The sequence below is a fragment of the Salvelinus alpinus genome, chromosome 21 (genome assembly GCF_045679555.1).
Source record: "Salvelinus alpinus chromosome 21, SLU_Salpinus.1, whole genome shotgun sequence".
NCBI classification, from domain to species: Eukaryota; Metazoa; Chordata; class Actinopteri; order Salmoniformes; family Salmonidae; genus Salvelinus; species Salvelinus alpinus.
The window spans coordinates 28,427,116-28,454,484 of NC_092106.1; the positions used below are offsets into that span (position 1 = coordinate 28,427,116).

At 42.6% G+C, this 27,369-nt stretch overlaps 1 protein-coding gene across 3 annotated transcripts in view; it reads right to left on the minus strand.

Moving 5' to 3' along the window:
* The window catches only part of LOC139548176 (CUE domain-containing protein 1-like), a 61,682-nt gene extending 36,280 nt beyond the window's left edge, over window positions 1–25,402 (minus strand). Inside the window, exon 1 of one of the 3 annotated variants that reach the window (XM_071357646.1) lies at window positions 24,954–25,402. The gene's annotated coding sequence lies outside the window, so the exon portion shown is untranslated. Of the gene's footprint in view, window positions 1–20,970; window positions 21,576–24,953 lie in introns of those variants that run through there. The other 2 variants (XM_071357643.1, XM_071357644.1) reach the window with 2 other exon arrangements.
* Between the last annotated feature and the right edge of the window lie 1,967 nt (window positions 25,403–27,369).

Genomic DNA, 27,369 nt, shown 5'->3' on the forward strand with positions numbered 1-27,369 from the left:
ACAAGTCATTGCATGTGATGCAATCAATAAAAAAACAATATAAGGCCTGTTATCTATTGTGAAACGTTTTTTGGAAACAATTGGCCACCATTGATTTGGTGAGGCTTTGGTGCCACAAAGAGAGGGCTTCAATCACTGTGAGGAAATGGGAAACAGGAAGTTGTCAGATGAGATAACCCTTCCACAACAGAAGCAGAAGACAGATACGCCTTTAGCGAGGAGGGGGCGAGATGCTGTCGAGAGAAAGGTCATTGCTTAACACTCTGAGACAATCACCTGGGGTCTTGATATGGGATCAAATCAAATGTTATTGGTCGCGTACACATATTTTGCAGATGTTATCGCAGGTGCAGTGAATTGCTTATGTTTTTAGCTCTAGCTCTAATAGTACAGTAATACCTAACAATACACACAAATACCCAAAATAAAAATAAAGAAATATCAGAACGAGCAATGTCAGAGTGCGGAATATAAATATGTATGTATATAATGGTGTGTATAGACAGTATTGACAGTATGCCACAGACGTTCAGTCAATACATTATTGAGTGAGACATTCACAAGAGACTTCTAGACACGTTGTCCCGTTTGCCAAAATTTCACCCACCTAACACATACCTCTAAATTCCGTAGAAGTATCAAACAGGTAGAGTTCATTTAACAGGATTCTAAAGGTTTTTTTTGACGCTTTGTCATTATTCAGAGGACCTAAAAAGAGGTTTCCGGAATAAAAAAGGAAATGTTCCATTCAACAACGCTGCATAATTTGCACGTTGCTCCTGCAGCCCTGGCCAACCACAACATCTTGGCGACAGGATGACAGAAGTGATAGGGAAGAGGAGCCAAGACCAAGTGATAGCGAGGTGGTGTGTAATAAATCACAGTCTGACATGTCTGGCTCCAACTGCCTCCTCCACATCAGAAGCACAAAGGCTTTCAGCAGTCACAGTAAGCAGTGGGACCTGAGAAATATGGAGTTTTAATGGACAAGGAGGAACCAGAACGGCAAATGTCTTTGATGACACATTTATTTTGAATGAAGTGTAGCTCCTGTGGAGTTGAACCCCTATTAGGCACCAGTTCTCTTTCCCAACTCTTGACTTTGGCATACACTGCTGATCCATAATTTACATACCACATACACACGTTCCATTAACAGCCACTTAGAGGGTACAATAACAACATTCTAATATTTCTTAACTTCTTCATTTTTATGTGTATTGTTAGGTACAGTTGAAGTCGGAAGTTTACATACACTTTAGCCAAATACATTTAAACTCAGTTTTTCACTATTCCTGACATTTAATCAGAGTAAAAATTCCATGTCTTAGGTCAGTTAGGATCACCACTTTATTTTAAGAATGTGAAATGTCAGAATAATAGTAGAGAGAATGATTTATTTCAGCTTTTACTTCTTTCACCACATTCCCAGTGGGTCAGAAGTTTACATACACTCAATTAGTATTTGGTAGCATTGCCTTTAAATTGTTTAACTTGGGTCAAATGTTTTGAGTAGCCTTCCACAAGCTTCCCACAATAAGTTGGGTGAATTTTGGCCCATTCCTCATGACAGAGCTGGTATAACTGAGTCAGGTTTGTAGGCCTCCTTGCTCGCACATGCTCTTTCAGTTCTGCCCACAAATGTTCTATAGGATTGAGGTCAGGGCTTTGTGATGGCCACTCCAATACCTTGACTTTGTTGTCCTTAAGCCATTTTGCCATAACTTTGGAAGTATGCTTGGGGTCATTGTCCATTTGGGAGACCCATTTGCGACCAAGCTTTAACTTCCTGACTGAAGTCTTGAGATGTTGCATCAATATATCCACATCATTTTCCTACCTCATGATGCCATCTATTTTGTGAAGTGCACCAGTCCCTCCTGCAGCAAAGCACCCCCACAACATGATGCTGCCACCCCCGTGCTTCACGGTTGGGATGGTGTTCTAACGGCTTGCAAGCCTCCGCCTTTTTCCTCCAAACATAACGATGGTCATTATGGCCAAACAGTTCTATTTTTGTTTCATCAGACCAGAGAACATTTCTCCAAAAAGTACGATCTTTGTCCCCATGTGCAGCTGCAAACTGTAGTCTTGCTTTTTTATGGCAGTTTTGGAGCAGTGGCTTCTTCCTTGCTGAGCGGCCTTTCAGGTTATGTCGATATAGGACTCGTTTTACTGTGGATATAGATATTTTTGTACCCGTTTCCTCCAGCATCTTCACAAGGTCCTTTGCTGTTGTTCTAGGATTGATTTGCACATTTCGCACCAAAGTACGTTCATCTCTAGGAGACAGAACGCGACTCCTTCCTGAGTGGTATGACGGGTCCATGGTCCCATGGTGTTTATACTTGCATACTATTGTTTGTACAGATGAACGTGGTACCTTCAGGCATTTGGAAATTGCTCCCAAGGATGAACCAGACTTGTGGAGGTCTACAATTTGTTTCTGAGGTCTTGGCTGATTTCTTTTGATTTTCGCATGATGTCAAGCAAAGAGGCACTGAGTTTGATGGTAGGCCTTGAAATACATCCACAGGTACACCTCCAATTGACTCAAATTATGTCAATTAGCCCATCCAAAGCTTCTAAAGTCATGACATCATTTTCTGGAATTTTCCAAGCTGTTTAAAGGCACAGTCAACTTAGTGTATGTAAAGTTCTGACCCACTGGAAATGTGATACAGTGAATTATAAGTGAAATAATCTGTCTGTAAACAATTGTTGGAAAACTTACTTGTGTCATGAACACCGTATATGTCCTAACCGACTTGCCAAAACTATAGTTTGTTTACAAGAAATTTGTGGAGTGGTTGAAAAACTAGTTTTTATGACTCCAACCTAAGTGAATGTAAACTTCCGACTTCAACTCTACATATAGTAATGGCGCCGGAGGGGATGCCTGCCATTTTACGGGCTTCTAACCAACTGTGCTATTTTGTTAATTTTTATGCATTGTTTGTAACTAATTTTGTACATAATGTTGCTGCTACTGTCTCTTGTAACCGAAAAGAGCTGATGGACATCAGAACAGCGATTACTCACCTCGAACTGGACAATGTCTTTTTCTTTAATGAGTACTGCTTTTATATTTGTATTTATTATGGATCCCCATGTAGCGGGGTGCATAATTGGCGGCAGAGAAGTCAGGCGCAGGAGAGCAGAACTGGGTAATAACCAGAGATTTATTAAGCAAAACCAACGGCATCCAGAACAACAAGATAAATGGGCACAAAAATAACCCGTCGTGCGCTCACGGGGAACGTGCACAAGCACTAGAATAAACAATCCCACACAAAGACATGGGGGGAACAGAGCGTTAAATACACAACAAGAAAATGAGGGAATTGTAACCAGGTGTGTGGAAAAACAAGACAAAACAAATGGAAAATGAAAAGTGGATCGACGATGGCTAAAAGACCGGCGATGCCGACCAGCGCCCGAACAAGTAGAGGACCCGACTTCGGCGGAAATTATGACAGTACCCCCCCTTGACGAACAGAGAGTTAAATACACAACAAGAAAATGAGGGAATTGAAAAAGCAGCAGCTACTCTTTCTGGGGTCCAGCAAAATTAAGGCAGTTTATACCATTTTAAAAGATTACAATACATTCACAGATTTCACAACACACTGTGTGCCCTCAGGCCCCTACTCCACCACTACCACATATCTAAATTATTAAATCCATGTGTATGTATTGTGCATGTTAGTGTGTGTGTGTGTGCCAATGTTTGTGTTGCTTCACAGTCCCAGCTGTTCCATAAGGTGTTTTTTTATCTGTTTTTAAAATCTAATTTTACTGCTTGCGTCAGTTACTTTGATGTGGAATAGAGTTCCATGTAGTCATGGCTCTATGTAGTACTGTGTGCCTCCCATAGTCTGTTCTGGACTCGGGGACTGTGAAGAGACCTCTTGTGGCATGTCTTGTGGAGTATGCATGGGTGTCTGAGCTATGTGCCAGTAGTTTAAACAGACAGCTCAGTGCATTCAACATGTCAATACCTCTCATAAATAAAAGGAGTGATGAAGTCAATCTCTCCTCCACTTTCAGCCAGGAGAGATTGACATGCATATTATTAATATTAGCTCTCTGTGTACATCCAAGGGCTAGCCGTGCTGCCCTGTTCTGATCCAATTGCAATTTTCCTATGTCCTTTTTTGTTGCACCTGACCACACAACTGAACAGTAGTCAAGGTGTGACAAAACTAGGGCCTGCAGGACCTGCCTTGTTGATAGTGTTGTTAAGAAGGCAGAGCATCGCTTTATTATAGACAGACTTCTCCCCATCTTAGCTACTACTGCGTCAATATTTTTTGACCATGACAGTTTACAATCTAGTGTTACTCCAAGCAGTTTAGTCATGTCAGCTTGCTCAATTTCCACATTATTTATTACAATATTAAGGTGAGGTTTAGGGTTTAGTTACAAATACAATGCTTTTAATTTTAGAAATATTTAGGGCTAACTTATTCCTTGCCACCCACTCAAACTAACTGCAGCTCTTTATTGAGTGTTGCATTAATTTCAGTCGCTGTAGTAGCTGACGTGTATAGTGTTGAGTCATCCGCATACATAGAAACTCTGGCTTTACTCAAAGTCAGTGGCATGTCGTTAGTAAAAATGTAAAAAAGCAAGGGGCCTAAACAGCTACCCTGGGGAATTCCTGATTCTAACTGGATTATATTTGAGAGGCTTCCATTAAAGAACACCCTCTGTGTTCTGTTAGACAAGTAACTCTTTATCCACATTATAGCTGGGGGTGTAAAGCCATAACACATACATTATTCCAGCAGCAGACTTATGATCAATAATGTCAAAAGCTGTACTGAAGTCTAACAAGACAGCCCCCACAACCATTTTAACATCAATTTCTCTCAGCCAATCATCAGTCATTTGTGTGAGTAAGTGCTGTGCTTGTTGAGTGTCCTTCCCTATAATCATGCTGAAATTCTGTTGTCAATTTGTTTACCGTAAAATAGATTTGAATCTGGTCAAACACATTTTCCCCCCGAAGTTTACTAAGGGTTGGCAACAGGCTGATTGGTCGGCTATTTGAGCAAGTAAAGGGGTCTTTACTATTCTTGGGTAGCGGAATGACTTAACTTCCCTCCAGGCCTGAGGGCACACACTCTCTAGTAGGCTTAAATTGAAGATGTGGCAAATAGGAGTGGCAATATCATCTGCTATTACCCTCAGAATTTTCCATGACTTTACGGATTTCAAAAGTACAATTCTTGTCTTTCATAATTTGGTCCGATATGTGTAGTGTCAGCGTTTGTTGCTGGCATGTCATCCCTAAGTTTGCTTATCTTGCCAATCAAGAAGTCAGTAAAGTAGTTTGCTATATCAGTGGGCTTTGTGATGAATGAGCCATCTGATTCAATAAATGAAGGAGCCAAGTTGGCCTTTTTTCCCCAAAATTTCATTTAAGGTGCCCCAAAGCTTTTTACTATCATTCTTTATATAAATTATCTTTGTTTCATAGTGTAGTTTCTTTTTATTTTCATTTAGTCACATGATTTCTTAATTTGCAGTACGTCTGCCAATCAGTTGGGCTTCCAGACTTAATTGCCATACCTTTTGCCAAATCCCTCTCAACCATACAATTTTTCAATTCCTCATCAATCCAAGGGGATTAAACAATTTTACAGTCATTTTCTTAATGGGTGCGTGCTTATTAGTAACTGGAATAAGTAGTTTCATAAATGCGGCGTCTGGTTGCTCCTCATTAAACACTACAGACCAGCAAATATTATTTACATAATCAACATATGAATCACTACAAAACTTATTGTATGACCTCTTATACACTATATTAGGCCCAGCCTTTGGAACTTTGGTTTTTCTAGATATGGCTTTTATATTGTGATCACTACATCCTATGGATTTGGATACTGCTCTAATGCAAATATCTGCAGTAAAAAATGTGATCAATACATGTTGATGATATAATTCCTGTGCTGTTTGGAACTACCCTGGTAGGTTGACTGACAACCTGATCCAGGTTGCAGGCACTGGTTACAGTTTGAAGTTTCTCCTGAGTGGGCAGCTTGATGATAGCCAGTCAGACAATATATAAATCACCCAGAAAATCTACTTCTCTGTTGATATCACATACATTATCAAGCATTTCACACATATTATCCAGATACTGACTGTTAACACTTGGTGGTCTATAGCAGCTTCCCACAAGAATGGGCTTTAGGTGAGGCAGATGAACCTGTAGCCATATTACTTCAACAGTATTTAACATTAGATCGTCTCTAAGCTTTACAGGAATGTGGTTCGGAAAATAGGCCGCAACACCGCCTCCGTTGGCATTTCTGTCTTTTCGGTAGATGTTATAACCATGTATTGCTACACTGTATCAAAGGTATTATCTAAGTGAGTTTCAGAGATAGTCAGAATATGAATGTCATCTGTTACAAGCAAGTTATTGACTTCATGGACCTTGTTTCTTAGGCTACATATGTTAATATGGGCTTGTTTTTAATGCTTTACTGGGAAGCTTATCAGAGGTAGACTTACTTGTGGTATTTACATTGGAACTGATAGTGCAGGGTGAGCTGCATAAAGTGGTCTTCCTACTATTGCACACCGCCTCAGTGCTAACAGTGTAATTCTTGTTTATAGGCATGATTACTGCTTACAATAGCTGTAGGATAAACAGATGTATTCAGTGCAATTAGGGGTACATAAATTAAATGACTTACATTATGTTTGCCAATGCCCCTAAAATCATGTGCATTTGATGCAGCATTATGACGACTCATTGTCACAATGGTAGGGATTAACTGAGCTGGTCTTGGATCATGTACCAGTCATTGTTTCAACGCAGCCTTGAAATGCGTGGACAGAGTCCTTCTGGAAACAGAAGATACTCTACAAGAATGACAGAGTCCATCCAAATCATCCTGGTGTCAAAGTTATCAATAAAAGTGACTCCAGCAGAGCTACAGTAGTATTTTAGCCAGATAGTATTTTTGCCAGCAGTCTGCTGAATCTTTCACACCCGCGGCCCAACGATGGTACTGGCCCTGAAATTATTGGCCATTTTTTGGAGTCTTTTAATGCTAAAATCAGTTCTTTAAAATCTATTTTCAAATGTTCAGAGCTAGCCTTCCTGATGTCGTTTGACCCCACATGGACTACGACAGTGTCAGCTCTCGGCATCTGTGGTAGAACAGTCGGAAACAGCCTTGTTATGTCCTGTGCTCCTGGGTAGAACAGGGTTTTTGCATTGGGAACCGAGATGTTTCACGCCTATGATGACAGCAGGTGATGTTTTATGGGCCGGTCTCTCAGGCAGCCTCACGGTCTGGTGAGGCTGGGAGCTCCGAGGATCTGAACCCGAGGTAGAAGCTACCAGTGAGGGAGACAGAGCCGAGGACGAAGACGCAGGTACCTCCGGATCCGATCTTGATTGGAAAGCCACCACGGACGAAGGCGCCGGAACTTCTGGATCCAGGGCGGCAAAGCTGTTTCTGGTCTGTGTCAGTTCCAGGCTCAACATCGCCATGGAGACGCCCGTTGCCAGAGGACGCCTTCTTCGACTTCCACGGCGAGTGGCGTACCTCCAAGGCTGGTTGGGTTGAGACCAGCTCCGTTCTCCAGGGAAGGGGGAGACACCTTCGGGGATGGAATCCTGCCTAGCACCGGCCAGTCGGCTGTGGAGAGCCCTGCCTAGCACGGCAGCGAAACTTCCACCAGCCCAGAGCAGCGTCCGGCTACTTGGGTGGAAGAAAAATAAAAAGTAGGTGGGCGTGGGTTCCCCAGTAGCTTATGTAGGTTTGCTACTTGCTTGCTAAGAGTAGCTACTTCGCTCCTGTAGTCCTCCGCAAGCAATTGTCCCGGAACATTGTCCCGGAACAAAGCAAAGTAAACGCAGCTCCTGCAACGTTGGAAACATTCAATAGGGGCCTCCATTTGAGACCGCCGAGCCAGCTAGGCTAGCTGGGCTTTCGCGTAGCTCCCCCTATACAGAATCTGGCAGGGGAATCTGTCCCGGGACAGATAGGCTAAATTGCTGTGAGTGCTGCTAACAGAGCCGCAAGATTCAAAATAAAATAAAATAATATAAAAACACTGTCAGCTTTTAAACTGAGGTCTTTAGTTCAGTTTTCAGCGTTTGACAGGTTTGCTTGGTGGTGCCCCTTCCTTAGCGTTGTTGCAGACTCAAGACAAAGCCCAAATCCCTGTCATCAGCGTGAAGAAAAGACGGAGTAAAAGAGGGAGGAGGGTGGGGTGCCTTGTAAGAATTCGCAGACAAGTAGGTAAACCACCACTTCCCTCCAACGTGCAATCATTGGAAAACAAACTGGACGATCTACGATTAAGACGATCCTACCAAAGGGACATTAAAAACTGTAATATCTTATGTTTCATCGAGACGTGGCTGAACGACGACACCGATAAAATAGAGCTGGCTGACTTCTCCGTGCATTTTCAGGATAGAGCAGCTTCATCTGGTAAGACGAGGGGTGGGGTGTGTGTCTATTTGTCAATAACTGCTCGTGTGCGATGTCTAATATTAAAGAAGTCTTGAGGTATTGTTCACCTGAGGTAGAATACCTCATGATAAGCTATAGACCACACTATCTACCAAGAGAGTTCTCATCTATATTATTCGTAGCCGTCTATTTACCACCACAAACCGATGCTGGCACAAAGACTGCACTCAAATAGCTGTGTAAGGACATAAGCAAACAAGAAAATTCTCATCCAGAAGCGGCACTCATAGTGGTCGGGGACTTTAATGCAGGCAAACTTAAATCCATTTTACCTAATTTCTACCAGCATGTCACATGTGCAACCAGTGGGAAAAACAACTCTAGACCACCTTTACTCCACACACAGAGACATACAAAGCTTTCCCTCTCCCTCCATTTGGCAAATCGGACCATAATTCTATCCTCCTGATTCCTGCTTACAAGCAAAAACTAAAGCAGGAAGTACCAGTGATCAGATGTGGTCAGATGACGCGGTTGCTACGCTACAGGACTGTTTTGCTAGCACATACTGGAATATGTTCCGGGATTCATCCAATGGCATTGAAGTAGGAGGAGGAGTATACCACCTCAGTCATCGGCTTCATCAGTAAGTGCATCGACAACGTTGTCCCCACAGTGACCGTACGTACATATCCCAACCAGAAGCCATGGATTACAGGCAACATCCGCACTTAGCTAAAGGCTAGAGCTGCTGCTTTCAAGGAGTGGGACACTAATCCGGACACTTATAAGAAATCCTGCTAAGCCCTCAGACGAACCATCAAACAAGCAAAGCATCAATACAGGACTAAGATTGAATCCTAAAACACCGGCTCTAGCGCTCGTCGGATGTGTCAGGGCTTGAAAAATATTACAGACTACAAAAGGAAACACAGCCGCGAGCTGTCCAGTGACGCGAGCCTACCAGACGAATCTAAATGCCTTTTATGCTCGCTTCAAGGCACATCTGTGTCAGTAAAAACGTTAATCGATTTTTTTTTTTTAAACAACTTCACTGACATTTTCAACCTATCCCTAACCGAGTCTGTATTACCTACATGTTTCAAACTGACCACCATAGTCCCTGTGCCCAAGAAAGCGAAGGTAACCTGCCTAAATGATTACCGCCCTGTAGCACTCAGGTTGGTAGCCATGAACTGCTTTGAAAGGCTGGTCATGGCTCAAATCAACACCATCATGCCGGAAACCCTAGACCTACTACAATTTGCATACCACCCCAACAAATCCACAGACGACGCAATCTCAATCGCACTCCACTCTGCCCTTTCCCACCTGAAGAAAAGGAACACCTATGTGAGAATGCTGTTCATTCACTACAGCTCAACATTCAGGATCATAGTGCCCACAAAAATCATCACTAAGCTAAGGATCCTGGGACTAAACGCCCCCCTCTGCAACTGGATCCTGGACTTCCTGACAGGCCACCCCCAGGTGATAAGGGATGGAAACAACACATCTGCCACGCTGATCCTCAACACTGGGGCCCCTCAGGGGTACGTGCTTAGTCCCACTCCTGTACTCCCTATTCACCCACAACTGTGTGGCCAAACACGACTCCAACACCATCATTAAGTTTGCTGACGACACAACAGTGGTAGGCCTGATCAACGAAAACGATGAGACAGCCTATAAGGAGGAGGTCAGAGACCTGGCAGTGTGGTGCCAGGACAACAACCTCTCCCTCCATGTGAGCAAGACAAAGGAGCTGATTGTGGACTACAGGAAAAGGAGGGCCGAACAGGCCCCCATTAACATTGACGGGGCTGAAGTGGAGCGGGTCGAGAGTTTCAAGTTCCGTGGTGTCCACATCACCAACAAACTATCATGATCCAAACACACCAAGACAGTTGTGAAGAGGGCACGACAACACCTTTTCCAGGAGACTGAAAAGATTTGACATGGGTCCCCAGATCCTCAAAAAGTTCTACAGCTGCACCATCGAGAGTATCCTGACCAGTAGCATCACTGCCTGGTATGGCAACTGCTCTGCATTTGACCGTAAGGCACTACAGAGAGTAGTGCGTACGACCCTGTACATCACTGGGGCCAAGCTCTCTGACATCCAGGACCCATATAGACCAAAAGGCTCCTTAACAGCTTCTACCCCCAAGCTATAAGACTGCTGAACAATTAATCAAACGGCCACCCGGACTATTTAAATTAACACCACTCCCCCATTGTTTTTACACTGCTGCTACTCGCTGTTTATTATCTACGCATAGTCACTTTATAAATTACCTAGATTAACCTGTATCTCCGCACATTGACTCGGTACCGGTACCATCTGTATATTTTCTTGTTATTGTTATGTAATTATCTTGTGTTACTTTGATTCTTTTTATATATATTTTTTAACTTTTATTTATTTAGTAAATATTATTTTACTCTATTTCTTAAACTGCATTGTTGGTTAAGGGCTTGTAAGTTAGCATTTCACGGTAAAGTCTACACCTGTGGTATTCGGCGCATGTGACAAATAAAATTTGATTTGACACTGAGTGTACAAAACATTAGTAACACCTGTTCTTTCCATGACAGACTGACCCTGTGAATCCAGGTGAATCCATTATTGAAGTCACTTGCTAAATCCACTTCAATCAGTGTAGATCAGTGGTTCCTAAACTTTTTATAGTCCGTACCCCTTCAAACATTCAACCTCCAGCTGCGTACCCCCTCTAGCACCAGGGTCAGCGCACTCTCAAATGTTTTTGCCATCATTGTAAGCCTGCCACACACACTATATGATACATTTATTAAACATAAGAATGAGTGTGAGTTTTTGTCACAACCCAGCTCGCGGGAAGTGACAAAGAGCTCTTATAGGACAAGGGCACAAATAATAATATAATACAATAATTTAGCTCTTTACTTAGCCATCTTACATATAAAACCTTATTAGTTCATAAAAAATTATGAGAAGGCTGTGCTTGAAAGGATGCACATAACTCTGCAATGTTGGGTTGTATTGGAGAGAGTCTCAGTTTTAAATAGTTTTCCACACACAGTCTGTGCCTGTATTTAGTTTTCATGCTAGTGAGGGCCGAGAATCCACTCTCACATAGGTACGTGGTTGCAAAGGGCATCAGTGTCTTAACAGCGCAATTTTCCAAGGCAAGAAACTCTGAGCGTAGGCCCTATCCAGAAATCTGGCAGTGGCTTCTGATTCAATTCAATTTTCACAGAATCGCTTGTTGCAATTTTGATGAGGCTCTCTTGTTCAGATATTGGTAAGTGGACTGGAGGCAGGGCATGAAAAGGATAACGAATCCAGTTGTTTGTGTCGTCCGTTTTGGGGAAGTACTTGCGTTATTGCGCACCCAGCTCACTCAGGTGCTTCGCTATATCACATTTGACATTGTCCATAAGTTTGAGTTCATTTGCACACAAAAAAAATCATACGATGATGGAAAGACCTGTATGTTGTACTATCTGTGTGTTGTTAATGCAGACAGAAAAGAGCTCCAACTTCTTAATCATAGCCTCAATTCTGTCCCGCACATTGACTATATTGCGGAGAGTCCCTGTAATCCTAGATTCAGATCATTCAGGCAAGAAAAAACATCACCCAGATAGGCTAGTCGTGTGAGAAACTCAACATGCAAGCGGTCAGACAAGTGAAAATGATGGTCAGTAATGAAAACTAAGCTTGTCTCTCAATTTAAAAAAACATGTCAATACTTTGCCCCTTGATGACCAGCGCACTTCTGTATGTTGTAAAAGTGTTACATGGTCGCTACCCATATTATTGCATTGTACAGAAAATACACAAGAGTATATTAACAAAGTTAACCATTTCCTTGGCAGCAAGAGCCTCTCTGTGGATGCTGCAGTGTATCCAAGTGCCATCGGGAGCAACTGCTTGCACGCGTGTTACCACTCCATTATGTCTCCCTGTCATGGCAAAGTCCATTTGATGTCACAAAGCTGTCCAGTACTTTAAAAATATCCTGTCATGTTGTCCTGGTTTCCAGTGGTTTGCAGAAGAGGATGTCTTCCTTAATTCACCCCCCATAAACATAACGGACATATACCAGGAGCTGTGCCAGGCCTGCCACATCTGTTGACTCATCCAGCTGTAACGCATATAATTCACTGGCTTGTATGCGAAGCAGTAATTGTTTCAAAACATCTCCTGCCATGTCACTGATGCATCATGAAACAGTGTTGTTTGATGAAGGCATTGTCTGTATAGTTTTTTGGGCCTTTTCCCCCAGCATTGTCCCAGTCATATCCACGGCAGCAGGAAGAATGAAGTCCTACACAATAGTATGGGGCTTGCCTGTCCTAGCCACTCAGTAGCTCACCATATAAGATGCTTCTAGCCCCTTCTTATTAATGGTATCTATTGCTTTTATACATGTCTTACTACTCTAAAGTCGTCTTTATTCTCGCTTAGAAAACTCCTGTGGCTTATTTTTCAAATTGTCATGTTTCGTTTCTAAATGTCTGCGCAAGAGTGAAGGTTTCCTGCGAGAGAGTAACGGTTAATGTGATTGGATGTTAATTATTTGACTAGGCTACCAGTATTTGACATTGTGTTGTTATTTCGCTGAATATTAGATGGTTTAATTTTACTTTTGGCAGTGAAACAAGGCTACTCAGGCGAGAAAAAACAAACAAATGTATAGCCCTGTTGCAAAATATAAATGTACTGTTTGAAAATGTGAAGAAATGTATTTATTAAAAAAATATATATAAATATTTTTTTCTATGTGAATCACATTTTTATTTGGCTTACCCCCGACGGCATTGTACCCCAGTTTGGGAATACCTGGTGTAGATGAAGGGGAGGAGAGATGTTAATTTAAAGAAGGAATTTTAAGCCTTGAGAAATGGATTGTGTATGTGTGCCATTCAGAGGGTGGATGGGAAAAACAAAAGACGTAAGTGCCTTTGAACGGGGTATGGTAATAGGCGCCAGGCACAATAATTTGAGTGTGTCAAGAACTGCAATGCTGCCGGGTTTTTCATGCTCAACAGTGTCCCGTGTATCAAGAATGGTCCACCACCCAAAGGACATCCAGCCAACTTCACACAACTGTTGGAAGCAATGGAGTCAACATGGGCCAGCATCCCTATGGAACGCTTTTTAACACCTTGTAGAGTCCATGCCCTGACCAATTGAAGCTGTTCTGAGGGCAAAAGGGGATGCATCTCAATATTAGGAAGGTGTTCCTAAGGTTTTATATAATCAGTGTATACTGCACTGTTGGAGCTAGAAACATAAGCATTTCACTGCACCTGCGATAGCATCTGCAAAATACATGTACACGACCAATAACATTTTTTGAACAGCAGCGTAGGATTGGTGAATTCTTTCAACTTCCAGGTCAGAGGTAAAAATAAAAACGTAGGAAAAGAAGAAAAAGCGCTGCCTGCCTCCCTGAACCAATTACAGTAATCATTTGTGACCCATAAGCATGATGGGAGTGGGACAGACAAAGCAGAGACAACGGAGCACTGAACCAAAACCTAGTGACTACTGTGACAGTGACAACCCATAATCCTCCTGTTCAATGACCTGGTTCTGGGAACAGAGGAGGAAGAGAGTGAGTGAATGAGGGAGCAGAGCGAGAGATAGAATGTTAGAGAGCGCTTGACTGAGTGAGTGAGTGAGTGGAGGGCACATCGGTGTCAGTAAAAGTGTTATTGGCAATTTCAACCAACCCTCCCTCTCCCATTTGTCGTCCTCCTCTTCCTGTCTCCCTGGAAGCCTTAAACGTGTGTGCCTGCTACATCTGTCAGAACACACGTTATAAAACTAATGACAATAATGGTAATAGCAGGCCCTTTCTGGGCCATCTGTCAGTTTTTACCTCCTACTACCCCAGGGAGGGAGTTGAACAACTCACTGAGATGATTCATGGATCTAATTTCACCCAACACAACCCAGGGAAGAGTGCGCTTGAGATACCCTTTAATGAAATGGCAAATAAATGGCTTGTTTATTTTTTACTGTCAAAGCAGAAAGCACCTTTATATTAAGTTGTTTTAAACACAGAAGAAAGTGGTAGAACAAAACTTTCCAGTCAAAAAGTTGGATGCTAATACCATGGTTACTAAGACTCACTGAAAGATTTCATGATAAAACAGAGAGATTAAATCAATGTAGGGCTACAGCAGGTAGTGAAAACAGCCCATAGACCGACCATACTAGTCAATGGGTCCCCGCCCAACCCTTTCATCCCCTTATCCACACAGAACTCTGGGATAGAGGAGAACGTTCCCATGTGGCATCACATGACCACTAACGATTACCGTGGGGTGACATAAGAGGGGGACAACAGGGGAGAAGGGGGGTTATTCAGATGGGCCTCACTCTGGCCCGTCTGCCTGCCTTTCCCAGCATCCCCTGGGAGGGCCAAACAGAGGGTCAGGACTCAGGAGCCATATGCAAACTGGGGACACTGTGAGGGGGGAAGGGAGTGGCAGCAGCTGTCTGGAACAAGCAGACGTAAATGAGAAGATGGGGTCAGGTTTTTTGAACATGCCTCCTCCTCCATCAGTCTTTATCTCTGATCATCCCATGGATGGACAGACCATTGGCCTTGTGGGAGACAGAGATCCAGAGGTTATGGGGGTTTCAATGGAGATAGAAATAAACATTTAAATAACTGACACAAACCACTCAACTTCATTAGTATGCAATAACAGTGTAATTACTAAAGCACTATATAGCAATGTAATAACAGGGTAATTACTAAAGTACTATATAGCAATATAATAAGTGTAATTACTAAAGCACATTATATAGCAATGTAATAACAGTGTAATTACTAAAGTACTATATAGCAATGTAATAACAGTGTAATTACTCAAGTACTATATAGCAATGTAATAAAAGTGTAATTACTAAAGCACTATATAGCAATGTAATAAAAGTGTAATTACTAAAGCACTATATAGCAATGTAATAAAAGTGTAATTACTAAAGCACTATATAGCAATGTAATAAAAGTGTAATTACTAAAGCACAATATAGCAATGTAATAACAGTGTAATTACTAAAGTACTATATAGCAATGTAATAACAGTGCTACTACGCAGCAGGGTAACTGTTAGTAAAATGTGGCGCCAGACAACGTGACCGGGAATATTTTTTATTTACGGGCCATTTGAGAAATTTACCAGACCCAAATGCATTGGGGGCATAACCAATTAGGGAATCCACCCACTCTACTCAGAATGACAGAAATCACTTTTAGATTTTGGTAATGCATCTTAACAGAACATGCAACTGATGTAATGAAGCAGCCAATAAAACGTCACTTTCAAACATTTGCCAAAATGCAATTCGCGGGAAAGCACCAATCTAAACAGAGCAACGGATATCGGTTCCATACGTGACAGAGATGAACATCTCTGTTAGAAATTTAGAAAGAGGGGGAATCTAAAATTGCAACAATTAGGATGGGTTGCTAATATGACTAGGATTATGCCTTTGGCTTCGTGGCAATAGGCCTAGCTGATTATTGAGTTACAGATGTCAGTGAAAACCATTTAAAATGTGTGAAGATAATGTGTCTTGAGTATGATAAAAAAATGTTTGAGACAATGGCCTCCCGAGTGGTGCAGAGGTCTAAGGCACTCGACCTTCGCCTTTCGCAACAATATCACGAAAACGGGGTAAAAAGTACACAAAAAATAAATAAAGTTGAGATGGGGAGTGGTGTGTGGCGAAGATGAGTGTCTTTCCAGAATGGCTCAACTGTCTCAATAGTGAATTGTTCGCTATTTTTTATTTATTTAATTTAAATTTAAAAAATCTATTCCCAATTATATATATATGTCATCGTTATTTGGTTACATACATTTCTGTTAATGCATGTCATTTACTGTTCTCATTCTCGGAGAGAAAATGTTGCGCACTACACTTGTGAGAAACAAGTTTTGGTTTATTTCATAACCATAATTTATGAGATTTGTAAATTTTTGAATTGTCTTTTGTTTGGAGCGCTCCATGTGAGCATGTGTCTGTCTGGTTTCTCTGTCCTGATCATGTTGAGGGAGCAATTTAGCACCACTACTTTCCACAGTTATGGTAGGAAAGTGTTTTATCATCCATTGTGAATGATAATACACTGCTCAAAAAAATAAAGGGAACACTAAAATAACACATCCTAGATCTGAATGAATGAAATATTCTTATTAAATACTTTTTTCTTTACATAGTTGAATGTGCTGACAACAAAATCACAGAAAAATTATCAATGGAAATCAAATTTATCAACCCATGGAGGTCTGGATTTGGAGTCACACTCAAAATTAAAGTGGAAAACCACACTACAGGCTGATCCAACTTTGATGTAATGTCTTTAAAACAAGTCAAAATGAGGCTCAGTAGTGTGTGTGGCCTCCACGTGCCTGTATGACGTCCCTACAACGCCTGAGCATGCTCCTGATGAGGTGGCGGATGGTCTCCTGAGGGATCTCCTCCCAGACCTGGACTAAAGCATCCGCCAGCTCCTGGACAGTCTGTGGTGCAATGTGGCGTTGGTGGATGGAGCGAGACATGATGTCCCAGATGTGCTCAATTGGATTCAGGTCTGGGGAACGGGCGGGCCAGTCCATAGCATCAATGCCTTCCTCTTGCAGGAACTGCTGACACACTCCAGCCACATGAGGTCGAGCATTGTCTTGCATTAGGAGGAACCCAGGGCCAACCGCACCAGCATATGGTCTCACAAGGGGTCTGAGGATCTCATCTCGGTACCTAATGGCAGTCAGGCTACCTCTGGCGAGCACATGGAGGGCTGTGCGGCCCCCCAAAGAAATGCCACCCCACACCATGACTGACCCACCGCCAAACCGGTCATGCTGGAGGATGTTGCAGGCAGCAGAACGTTCTCCACGGCATCTCCAAACTCTGTCACGTCTGTCACATGTGCTCAGTGTGAACCTGCTTTCATCTGTGAAGAGCACAGGGCGCCAGAGGCGAATTTGCCAATCTTGGTGTTCTCTGGCAAATGCCAAACTTCCTGCACGGTGTTGGGCTGTAATCACAACCCCCACCTGTGGATGTCGGGCCCTCATACCACCCTCATGGAGTCTGTTTCTGACCGTTTGAGCAGACACATGCACATTTGTGGCCTGCTGGAGGTCATTTTGCAGGGCTCTGGCAGTGCTCCTCCTGCTCCTCCTTGCACAAAGGCGGAGGTAGCGGTCCTGCTGCTGGGTTGTTGCCCTCCTACGGCCTCCTCCACGTCTCCTGATGTACTGGCCTGTCTCCTGGTAGCGCCTCCATGCTCTGGACACTACGCTGACAGACACAGCAAACCTTCTTGCCACAGCTCGCATTGATGTGCCATCCTGGATGAGCTGCACTACCTGAGCCACTTGTGTGGGTTGTAGGCTCCGTCTCATGCTACCACTAGAGTGAAAGCACCGCCAGCAATCAAAAGTGACAAAAACATCAGCCAGGAAGCATAGGAACTGAGAAGTGGTCTGTGGTCACCACCTGCAGAACCACTTCTTTATTGGGGGTGTCTTGCTAATTGCCTATAATTTCCACCTGTTGTCTATTTGCACAACAGCATGTGAAATTTATTGTCAATCAGTGTTGCTTCCTAAGTGGACAGTTTGATTTCACAGAAGTGTGATTGACTTGGAGTTACATTGTGTTGTTTAAGTGTTCCCTTTATTTTTTTGAGCAGTGTATATTAAAACTATAGTTCCTCACAGTAAGATATTTGAAAAATCTTTCCAACAATCTCCCCCTCGATAATAACTGATCCTTGGTGTGAAAGAGCAATGGAAATGATAAGCCTTCTGCAGCATTGGCCTATTAGCTAAGTGTTTCATGCGCTCATTTCTTAAGCCGCCAACGGATCTTGTGTCCATAAAACAGAGGCTGGTGATCTCGCATTAGTTGACTTAACTTTTAGAATATATCATTTTAATTCAGATTTTTTGATTAACCACTTGACAATTTTGAGAAACGAAAACGTTATTATTGAAATAAAACTTTTCCATGAAAGTGTGCATATGAAAATCATAACTGGCACGCAGAACAGTAGAAATGGTAGGATAAATATAACCAAGGAGCGCCTTCGGGACAAGTCTCTGAAAGTCCTTGAGTAGCCCAGTCAGAGCCCGGACTTGAACCCAATCGAACATTTCTGGAGAGACCTGAAAACATCTGTGCTTCGCTCCCCAGTCAACCTGACAGAGCTTGAGAGGATCTGCAGAGAAGAATGGAAGACACTCCCCAAATACAGGTGTGCCAAGCCTGTAGCGTCATACCCAAGAAGACTCAAGGCAGTAATCGCTGCCAACGGTGCTTCAACAAAGTACTCACTAAAAGGTCTGAATACTTATGTAAATGTAATATTTCCATTTTTTAATTATACATTTGGAGAGAAAAAATGTTTGCTTTGTGTGTAGATTGATGGTGCGGAACAAAAAACAATTCAATCAATTTTAGAATAAGGCTGTAAAGTAACAAAATGTGGAAAAAGTCAAGGGGTCTGAATACTTTCCAAATGCACTGTACATCGACTGGTATTTCCACCCATGAATAAACAGCATTATTTTTCAATTGATGTTTTTTCTGCCGGTCATTTTGGCCAGCAACAGTTTAATCGGCTTTTCATATTATTATTATTATTTTTGGGGGGAGGGCAAAAGCCTGCAATTGGCAGCTAACATAACGCTGCTACACAGGTAACACTTTACGTAAAGTAGGCCCATTACCGAACATATACTAATTTGAAATTGTTGATCCATCCACATGATTGGCTTCACAGTATTGATAAATGTGCACATTTTCAAAAGATGGGGGAGCATTTTAACCACAACAATCAGTTCACTTTGGCACGCTCTGGGACATCATGAGAGTAGGATGGAGAGAGCGAGGCCAACTGAAGTGCAAACCTTCAGAATACCATCTCTGATCTCTCAAGCCATAGGCAGTGGTCCAAAACATTTCTATTGAACGATAAGCGCATCTGCCACTCATCTGGAAACATGGTTGTGAGTTCTGTTCAGCCTCACCGGCCAATTCACGGGCTGTCGTCTGAAACTGTTCTATGGAAAACAGTCAACCAAAGACGAGGTGCCCAAAGTGTGAACAAACTCCTGACCCGGAATATTTTGAAACCTAGAAATCCAAGAGCACGAAAAGAGGAATATTTATGGATTCTCAGTTCAGACTTAAGACAGAGTGGCATTAAAGCAGCCAAGATATTTTGGACATATCAGAGCAGTCTGTGTTACATGAAAATGTCATCATTCTTGACAAAGACATGCTTGTACATCTTATGAACACCATCAATAATGTTGCACTGTTTAGCTGGCACAGTGTAGGAATGACAGCCAGAACATATTTTGAGCACATTCATGATAAAAAGGCACTATAATTCCATAATAATCGATAAACTAGCCTTACTTGCCATTTTATTGTGAAAGCTTTGTTGGCACATGTGAACTTTCATAATATACTATGTGAGATAATGTAAGTCTCTGCATCTTATTGATGGTAAATACATCTTTACAGTGTGGCGTTATTAAACATCACAACATTGCTCTAGCAGCTTTCTTGGTTTGTGTTGCTGACTAAAATCAGGCACGTGCTGCTAGATGGCTTTATGAACAAATTCCTGTCAACTGCAGATAACTGCCAAAATAAAGGAAACACCAACATAAATCAAATGGTGTAAAGTGTCTTGATTGGGTGTTGGGCCACCACGAGCCACCAGAACAACTTCAATGCAGCTTGGCATTGATTCTACAAGTGTCTGGAATTCTATTGGAGGGCTGCAACACCCTTCTTCCACGAGAAATTACATAATTTGGTATTTTGTTGATAGTGGTGGAAAACGCTCTCAGACACAGCTCCATAATCTAAATAAGTGTTCAATTGGGTTGAGATCGGGTGACTGACTGACACACACTTTAAACCCCCTATGCTCCTTTGAGACCCCTCTTTCAAAGTCACAGAGATCTCTTCTTCTAGCCAGGGTAGCCCCCCAAAAATGGGCAACTGGGCATTGTTATACTTGACCATAAACATGATGGGATGTTAAATGCTTAATTAACTCAGGAACCACACCTGTGTTTAAGCAAATACTTTCATAATACCTTGTATCACTCATTTACCCAAGTGTTTCCTTTATTTTGGCAGTTACCTTTATATGATGTTTGTTTAGGATTTGAGTTTATGATATTAAAACATTCTCTAACATTTACTGCTCATGAGGACAGCTAACGTTAGTCAGCTAAATCAGTGAATGCAAACTAACGTTAGTTAGCTTAATGAAGTGGATTGTGTGAAGGGAATGGAAACTGTAGATGTCGGCATTGCAATAAATTAGCTGGCTGCAATACTGTAGTGCACATAAAAAGTATGATGCGAATACGATAGCATTTAGTTAAGACAAGCAAGTACATCTCTGTTCACTAGCTAGATAACTAACGGTAACGTTAACTACTCGGGACACAACAAAATATGTTTATAACTAACCCTTGTTCTATCTGTGACAAAGGTGCCATGGTGCAATCCTGGGACGCTTCTGTTCTTAGGGCCTCGCTGACTCCCAATTCCACCATGAAAAAATCCATCAAGATTCACCTTACGCAGTGTCCTTTAGATATTCATAATCTTCGTAAACTGTGAACACTTAAAACGTTCGTTCGTTGTCTGTTTTAAATCACTTAGTAACTAAAACAAATTGGCATCTAGCTGGCGTTAGCTAATGTGGTTATTCCTGATAGCATAACTTGCTAGCTAGCTGGAAAACAACAAATGTAGCTAATGTTACTTACTAATTGAAAAGCAGACAAATGGTTTCCGAAGGGGAACTACGACGGTGATTTCTCCTGTGAATGTTTTTTTTATTGACAAAAACAGATTGTCGGTGACTCCCTTTAGTGCCTGTGTTTTGATAGTCCGAATTATTGCAACAGAGAACTGTCCACAAAACTGTCCTTATGTTGGCTGATAATAGTAGTAAACCAGAGCAATGGAGAGAAAAAATGTCTGTCAGTCGGAGGCACAGAGCCTGCATCGTGTTGTCCCAGAAACAAAGAACAACACAGCTTCCTAGCGGAGAAATGGGAGAAATACAGCAGTGAGCGCATGAGAAAGGGTAGCCTATTAACGTTACTGTTACACGGAACCCAGACCGGCTGCGCGCGTGCGCCATCGTGCATAAATGTATTTTGTCCCCCTACACCAGGGGTGTCAAACTCATTCCACGGAGGGCCTAGTGTCTGCAGGTTTTTGGTTTTTCCTTTCAATAAAGCCCTAGACAACCAGGTGTGGGGAGTTCCTAACTAATTAGTGATGTTAATTCATCAATCAAGTACAAGGGAGGAGCGAAAACCCGCAGACACTCGGCCCCCCGTGGAATGAGTTTGACACCTGTGCGGCCTACACCAAACGCGATCACGACACACAGGTTAAAATATCAAAACAAACTCTGAACCAATGACATTAATTTGGGAACAGGTCGAAAAGCATTAAACATGTATGGCAATTTAGCTTGCACCTGCTAGCTAATTTGTCCTATTTAGCTAGCTTGCTGCTGCTAGATTATTTTTTCCTGGGATATAAACATTGAGTTGTTATTTTACCTGAACTGCACACGGTCCTCTACTCCGACAAATTAATCCACACATAAAACGGTCAACCAAATCATTTCCAGTCATCTCTCCTCCTTCCAGGCTTTTTCATCGTTGAACTTATATGGTGATCGCATCTAAACTTACTACCGGCAAAACAGTTCGTCTTTCAACGATGAAAAAGCCTGGAAGGAGGAGAGATGACTAGAAACGATTTGGTTGACCGTTTTATGTGTGGATTAATTTGTCAGAGTAGAGGACCTTGTGCAGTTCAGGTAAAATAACAACTCAATGTTTATATACCAGGACAAATTAGCTAGCAACAGCAAGCTAGCTAAATAGGACAAATTAGCTAGCAAGTGCAAGCTAACTAGCTAAATTGCCATACATGTTTAATGCTTTTCGACCTGTCCCCAAATTAATGTAATTTGTTCCGGCGCGCTATCGACTGTGCCACACGAGCATGCTTTTGCGGCACAGTCGATAGCGCGCCGGACCTCTCCCTGCTGTTTCATTACAGTATTATAAAATGTTGTTTAAAAAGTTGGTTGTTTGAGCCCTGAATGCTGATTGGCTGACAGTCGTGGTATATTTAAGCAATAATGCCAGAAGGGGTATGGTATATGGCCAATACACCACTGTTAAGGGCTGTTCTTAAGCACGACGCAACGTGGTATATTGGCCATATATCACACAGGAGTCGATTTCCGAGCTTATAAACCTAGGGTCGTTACAATACTTATACCACTGGTATGACAAAACATTTATTTTTACTGTTCTAATTACGTTGATAAACAGTTTATAATAGCAATAAGGCACCTCAGGGGTTTGTGATACAGTGGGGAGAACAAGTATTTGATACACTGCCGATTTTGCAGATTTTCCTACTTAAAAAGCATGTAGAGGTCTGTAATGTTTATCATAGGTACACTTCAACTGTGAGAGACGGAATCTAAAACAAAAATCCCGAAAATCACATTGTATGATTTTTAAGTAATTAATTAGCATTTTATTGCATGACATAAGTATTTGATACATCAGAAAAGCAGAACTTAATATTTGGTACAGAATCCTTTGTTTGCAATTACAGAGATCATACGTTTCCTGTAGTTCTTGACCAGGTTTGCACACACTGCAGCAGGGATTTTGGCCCACTCCTCCATACAGACCTTCTCCAGATCCTTCAGGTTTCGGGGCTGTCGCTGGGCAATACGGACTTTCAGCTCCCTCCAAAGATTTTCTATTGGGTTCAGGTCTGGAGACTGGCTAGGCCACTCCAGGACCTTGAGATACTTCTTACGGAGCCACTCCTTAGTTGCCCTGGCTGTGTGTTTCGGGTCGTTGTCATGCTGGAAGACCCAGCCACGACCCATCATCAATGCTCTTACTGAGGGAAGGAGGTTGTTGGCTAAGATCTCGCAATACATGGCCCCATCCATCCTCCCCTCAATACGGTGCAGTCGTCCTGTCCCCTTTGCAGAAAAGCATCCCCAAAGAATGATGTTTCCACCTCCATGCTTCACGGTTGGGATGGTGTTCTTGGGGTTGTACTCATCCTTCTTCTTCCTCCAAACACGGCGAGTGGAGTTTAGACCAAAAAGCTCTATTTTTGAATCATCAGACCACATGACCTTCTCCCATTCCTCCTCTGGATCATCCAGATGGTCATTGGCAAACTTCAGACGGGCCTGGACATGCGCCTGCTTGAGCAGGGGGACCTTGTGTGCGCTGCAGGATTTTAATCCATGACGGCGTAGTGTGTTACTAATGGTTTTCTTTGAGACTGTGGTCCCAGCTCTCTTCAGGTCATTGACCAGGTCCTGCCGTGTAGTTCTGGGCTGATCCCTCACCTTCCTCATGATCATTGATGCCCCACGAGGTGAGATCTTGCATGGAGCCCCAGACCGAGGGTGATTGACCATCATCTTGAACTTCTTCTATTTTCTTCTATTTTCTAATAATTGCGCCAACAGTTGTTGCCTTCTCACCAAGCTGCTTGCCTATTGTCCTGTAGCCCATCCCAGCCTTGTGCAGGTCTACAATTTTATCCCTGATGTCCTTACACAGCTCTCTGGTCTTGGCCATTGTGGAGAGGTTGGAGTCTGTTTGATTGAGTGTGTGGACAGGTGTCTTTTATACAGGTAACGAGTTCAAACAGGTGCAGTTAATACAGGTAATGAGTGGAGAACAGGAGGGCTTCTTAAAGAAAAACTAACAGGTCTGTGAGAGCCGGAATTCTTACTGGTTGGTAGGTGATCAAATACTTATGTCATGCAATAAAATGCAAATGAATTACTTAAAAATCATACAATGTGATTTTCTGGATTTTTGTTTTAGATTCCGTCTCTCACAGTTGAAGTGTACCTATGATAAAAATTACAGACCTCTACATGCTTTGTAAGTAGGAAAACCTGCAAAATCGGCAGTGTATCAAATACTTGTTCTCCCCACTGTATATGGACAATATACCACGGCTAAGGGCTGTATCCAGGCACTCCGCGTTGCGTCATGAACAGCCCTTAGTCGTGGTATATTTGCCATATACCGCACCTCCTCGGGCATTATTGCTTAAATCACTATCAATATCCAAGTTCAACCAATATGTAACCATAATACACAATACAGAATTATGAAAATATCTGGGGAAACTGTGTTTCTGAATGAGAAGTTAGTGACAAATGCGATGTGTTTCTTAGGACTTGAATGGTAATGAATGGATCCATTATACTGCCACATGCCAGGGCCACAACACAGGCTGCAGAAGGACAGACACACAGCAGCTGCCAGGCTGCCACATGCCCAGGAGCAGAAGCCCAGTGATGGCACAGATGATGTATGTGTGGTGATGGCGGGAGTGGAACGAGAGTGCAAATGTACACTCACTGGCCAGTTTTAGGTACAACCATCTAGTACCGGGTCGACCCCCTCTTTGCCTCCAGAACAGCCTGAATTCGTCTGGGCATGGATTCTACAAGTCGAAAACATTCCACAGGGATGTTGGTCCATGCTGACACGACAGCATCACGCAGTTGATGCAGATTGGACGGCTGTACACCACCGCCACCAGCCTGTACTATTGATACCAGGCAGGATGTGTCAATGGATCGCGTGCCCACTGGAGTCGCTTCTTTTTGTTTTTAGCTGATACAAATTAAACCCGGTGTGGTCTTCTGCTTCAATAGCCCATCCATGACAAGGATCAATGAGTTGTGCGTTCTGCACACCACTGTTGTACTGTGCAGTTATTTGTCTGTTTTGGCCCACCTGTTAGCTTGCGCAATTCTTGCCATTCTCCTTCCAACTCTCATCAACAAGCTATTTTCGTCCACAGGACTGCCGCTGACTGGATGTTTTTTTGTTTGTCGCACCATTTACAGTAAACTCTAGACACTGTCGTGAATGCGTGAAAAGCTCAGGAGGTGCAGACGTTTCTGAAAAACTGGATCTGGCCTGCCTGGCACCAACGATCATACCACGCACAAAGTCGCTTAGGTCACGCGTTGTGCCCATTTGAACGTTCAGTCGAACAGTATTTTTTATTTTATTTAACTAGACAAGTCAGTTAAGAAAAAAATCTTATTTACAATGACGGCCTATCAAAAGGCCTCCTGCTGGAATGGGGGCTAGGATTAAAAATATAGGACAAAACACACATTATGACAAGAGAGACACCACAACACTACATAAAGAGAGACCTACAACACAGCAAGCATGGTAGCAACACCACATGGCAACAACACAATAGCAACACAGCATGGCAGCAGCACAACATGATAACAGCACAAAACATGTTACAAACATTATTGGGCACAGACAACAGCACAAAGGGCAAGAAGATAGAGACAACAATACATCACGTAAAGCAGCCACAAGTGTCAGTAAGAATGTCCATGATTGAGTCTTGAATGAAGAGCATTCAAAACGGAAAACCAGTCCATCGCATTTAACCATGGCAAAGAGACAGGGAATATGGCCGAAAACAAACAGTGTAGTTATTCCCTCCGTAAGGCAATCAAACCGGCAAAACGTCAGTATAGAGACAAAGTGGAGTCGCAATTCAACGGCTCAGACACGAGACACACAGTGGTAAGAAAAAGTTTGTGAACCCGTTGGAAATACCTGGATTTCTACATAAATTGGTCATAAAGTATAATCTGACCTTCATCTAAATCACAACAATAGACAAACACAGTCTGCTTAAACTAATAACATTCACACTGCAGGGTGGGGAAAGTATGTGAACCCTTGGATTTAATAACTGGTTGACCCTCCTTTGGCAGCAATAATCTCAACCAAACATTTTCTGTAGTTGCGGATCAGACCCGCACAATGGTCTGGAATAATTTTGGACCATTCCTCTTTACAAAACTGTTTCAGTTCAGCAATATTCTTGGGATGCCTGGTGTGAACGGCTCTCGAGGTCATGCCACAGCATCTCAATCAAGTCGAGGTCAGGACTCTGACTGGGCCACTCCAGAAAGCGTATTTTCTTCTGTTGAAGCCATTCTGTTGTTGATTTACTTTTGTGTTTTGGGTCGTTGTCCTTTTGCATCACCTAACTTCTGTTGAGCTTCAATTGGCGGACAGATAGCCTAACATTCTCCTGCAAAATGTCTTGATAAACTTGCAAATTCATTTTTCCATTGATGATAGTGTAACAGTATAACTTTAGTCCGTCCCCTCGACCCGGGCGCGAACCAGGGACCTTCTGCACACATCAACAACAGTCACCCACGAAGCATCGTTACCCATCGCTCCACAAAAGCCGCGGCCCTTGCAGAGCAAGGAGAACCACTACTTCAAGGTCTCAAAGCGAGTGACCGATTGAAATGCTATTAGCGCGCACCACCGCTAACTAGCTAGCCATTTCACATCGGTTACACTAGCAAGCTGTCCAGGTCCTGAGGTAGCAAAGCAGCCCCAAACCATGATGCTCCCTCCACCATACTTTACAGTTGGGATGAAGTTTTGATGTTGGTGTGCTGGGCCCTTTTTTCTCCACACATAGTGTTGTGTGTTCCTTCCAAACAACTCAACTGTTGTTACATCTGTCCACAGAATATTTTGCCAGTAGCGCTGTGGAACATCCAGGTGCAGTTTTGCAATCTTCAGACGTGCAGCAATGTATTTTTTTGGACAGCAGTGGCTTCTTCCGTGGTGTCCTCCCATGAATAACATTTCTTGTTTAGTGTTTTACGTATCGTAGACTCGTCAACAGAGATGTTAGCATGTTCCAGAGATTTCTGTAAGTCTTCAGCTGACACTCTAGGATTCTTCTCAACCTCATTGAGCATTCTGA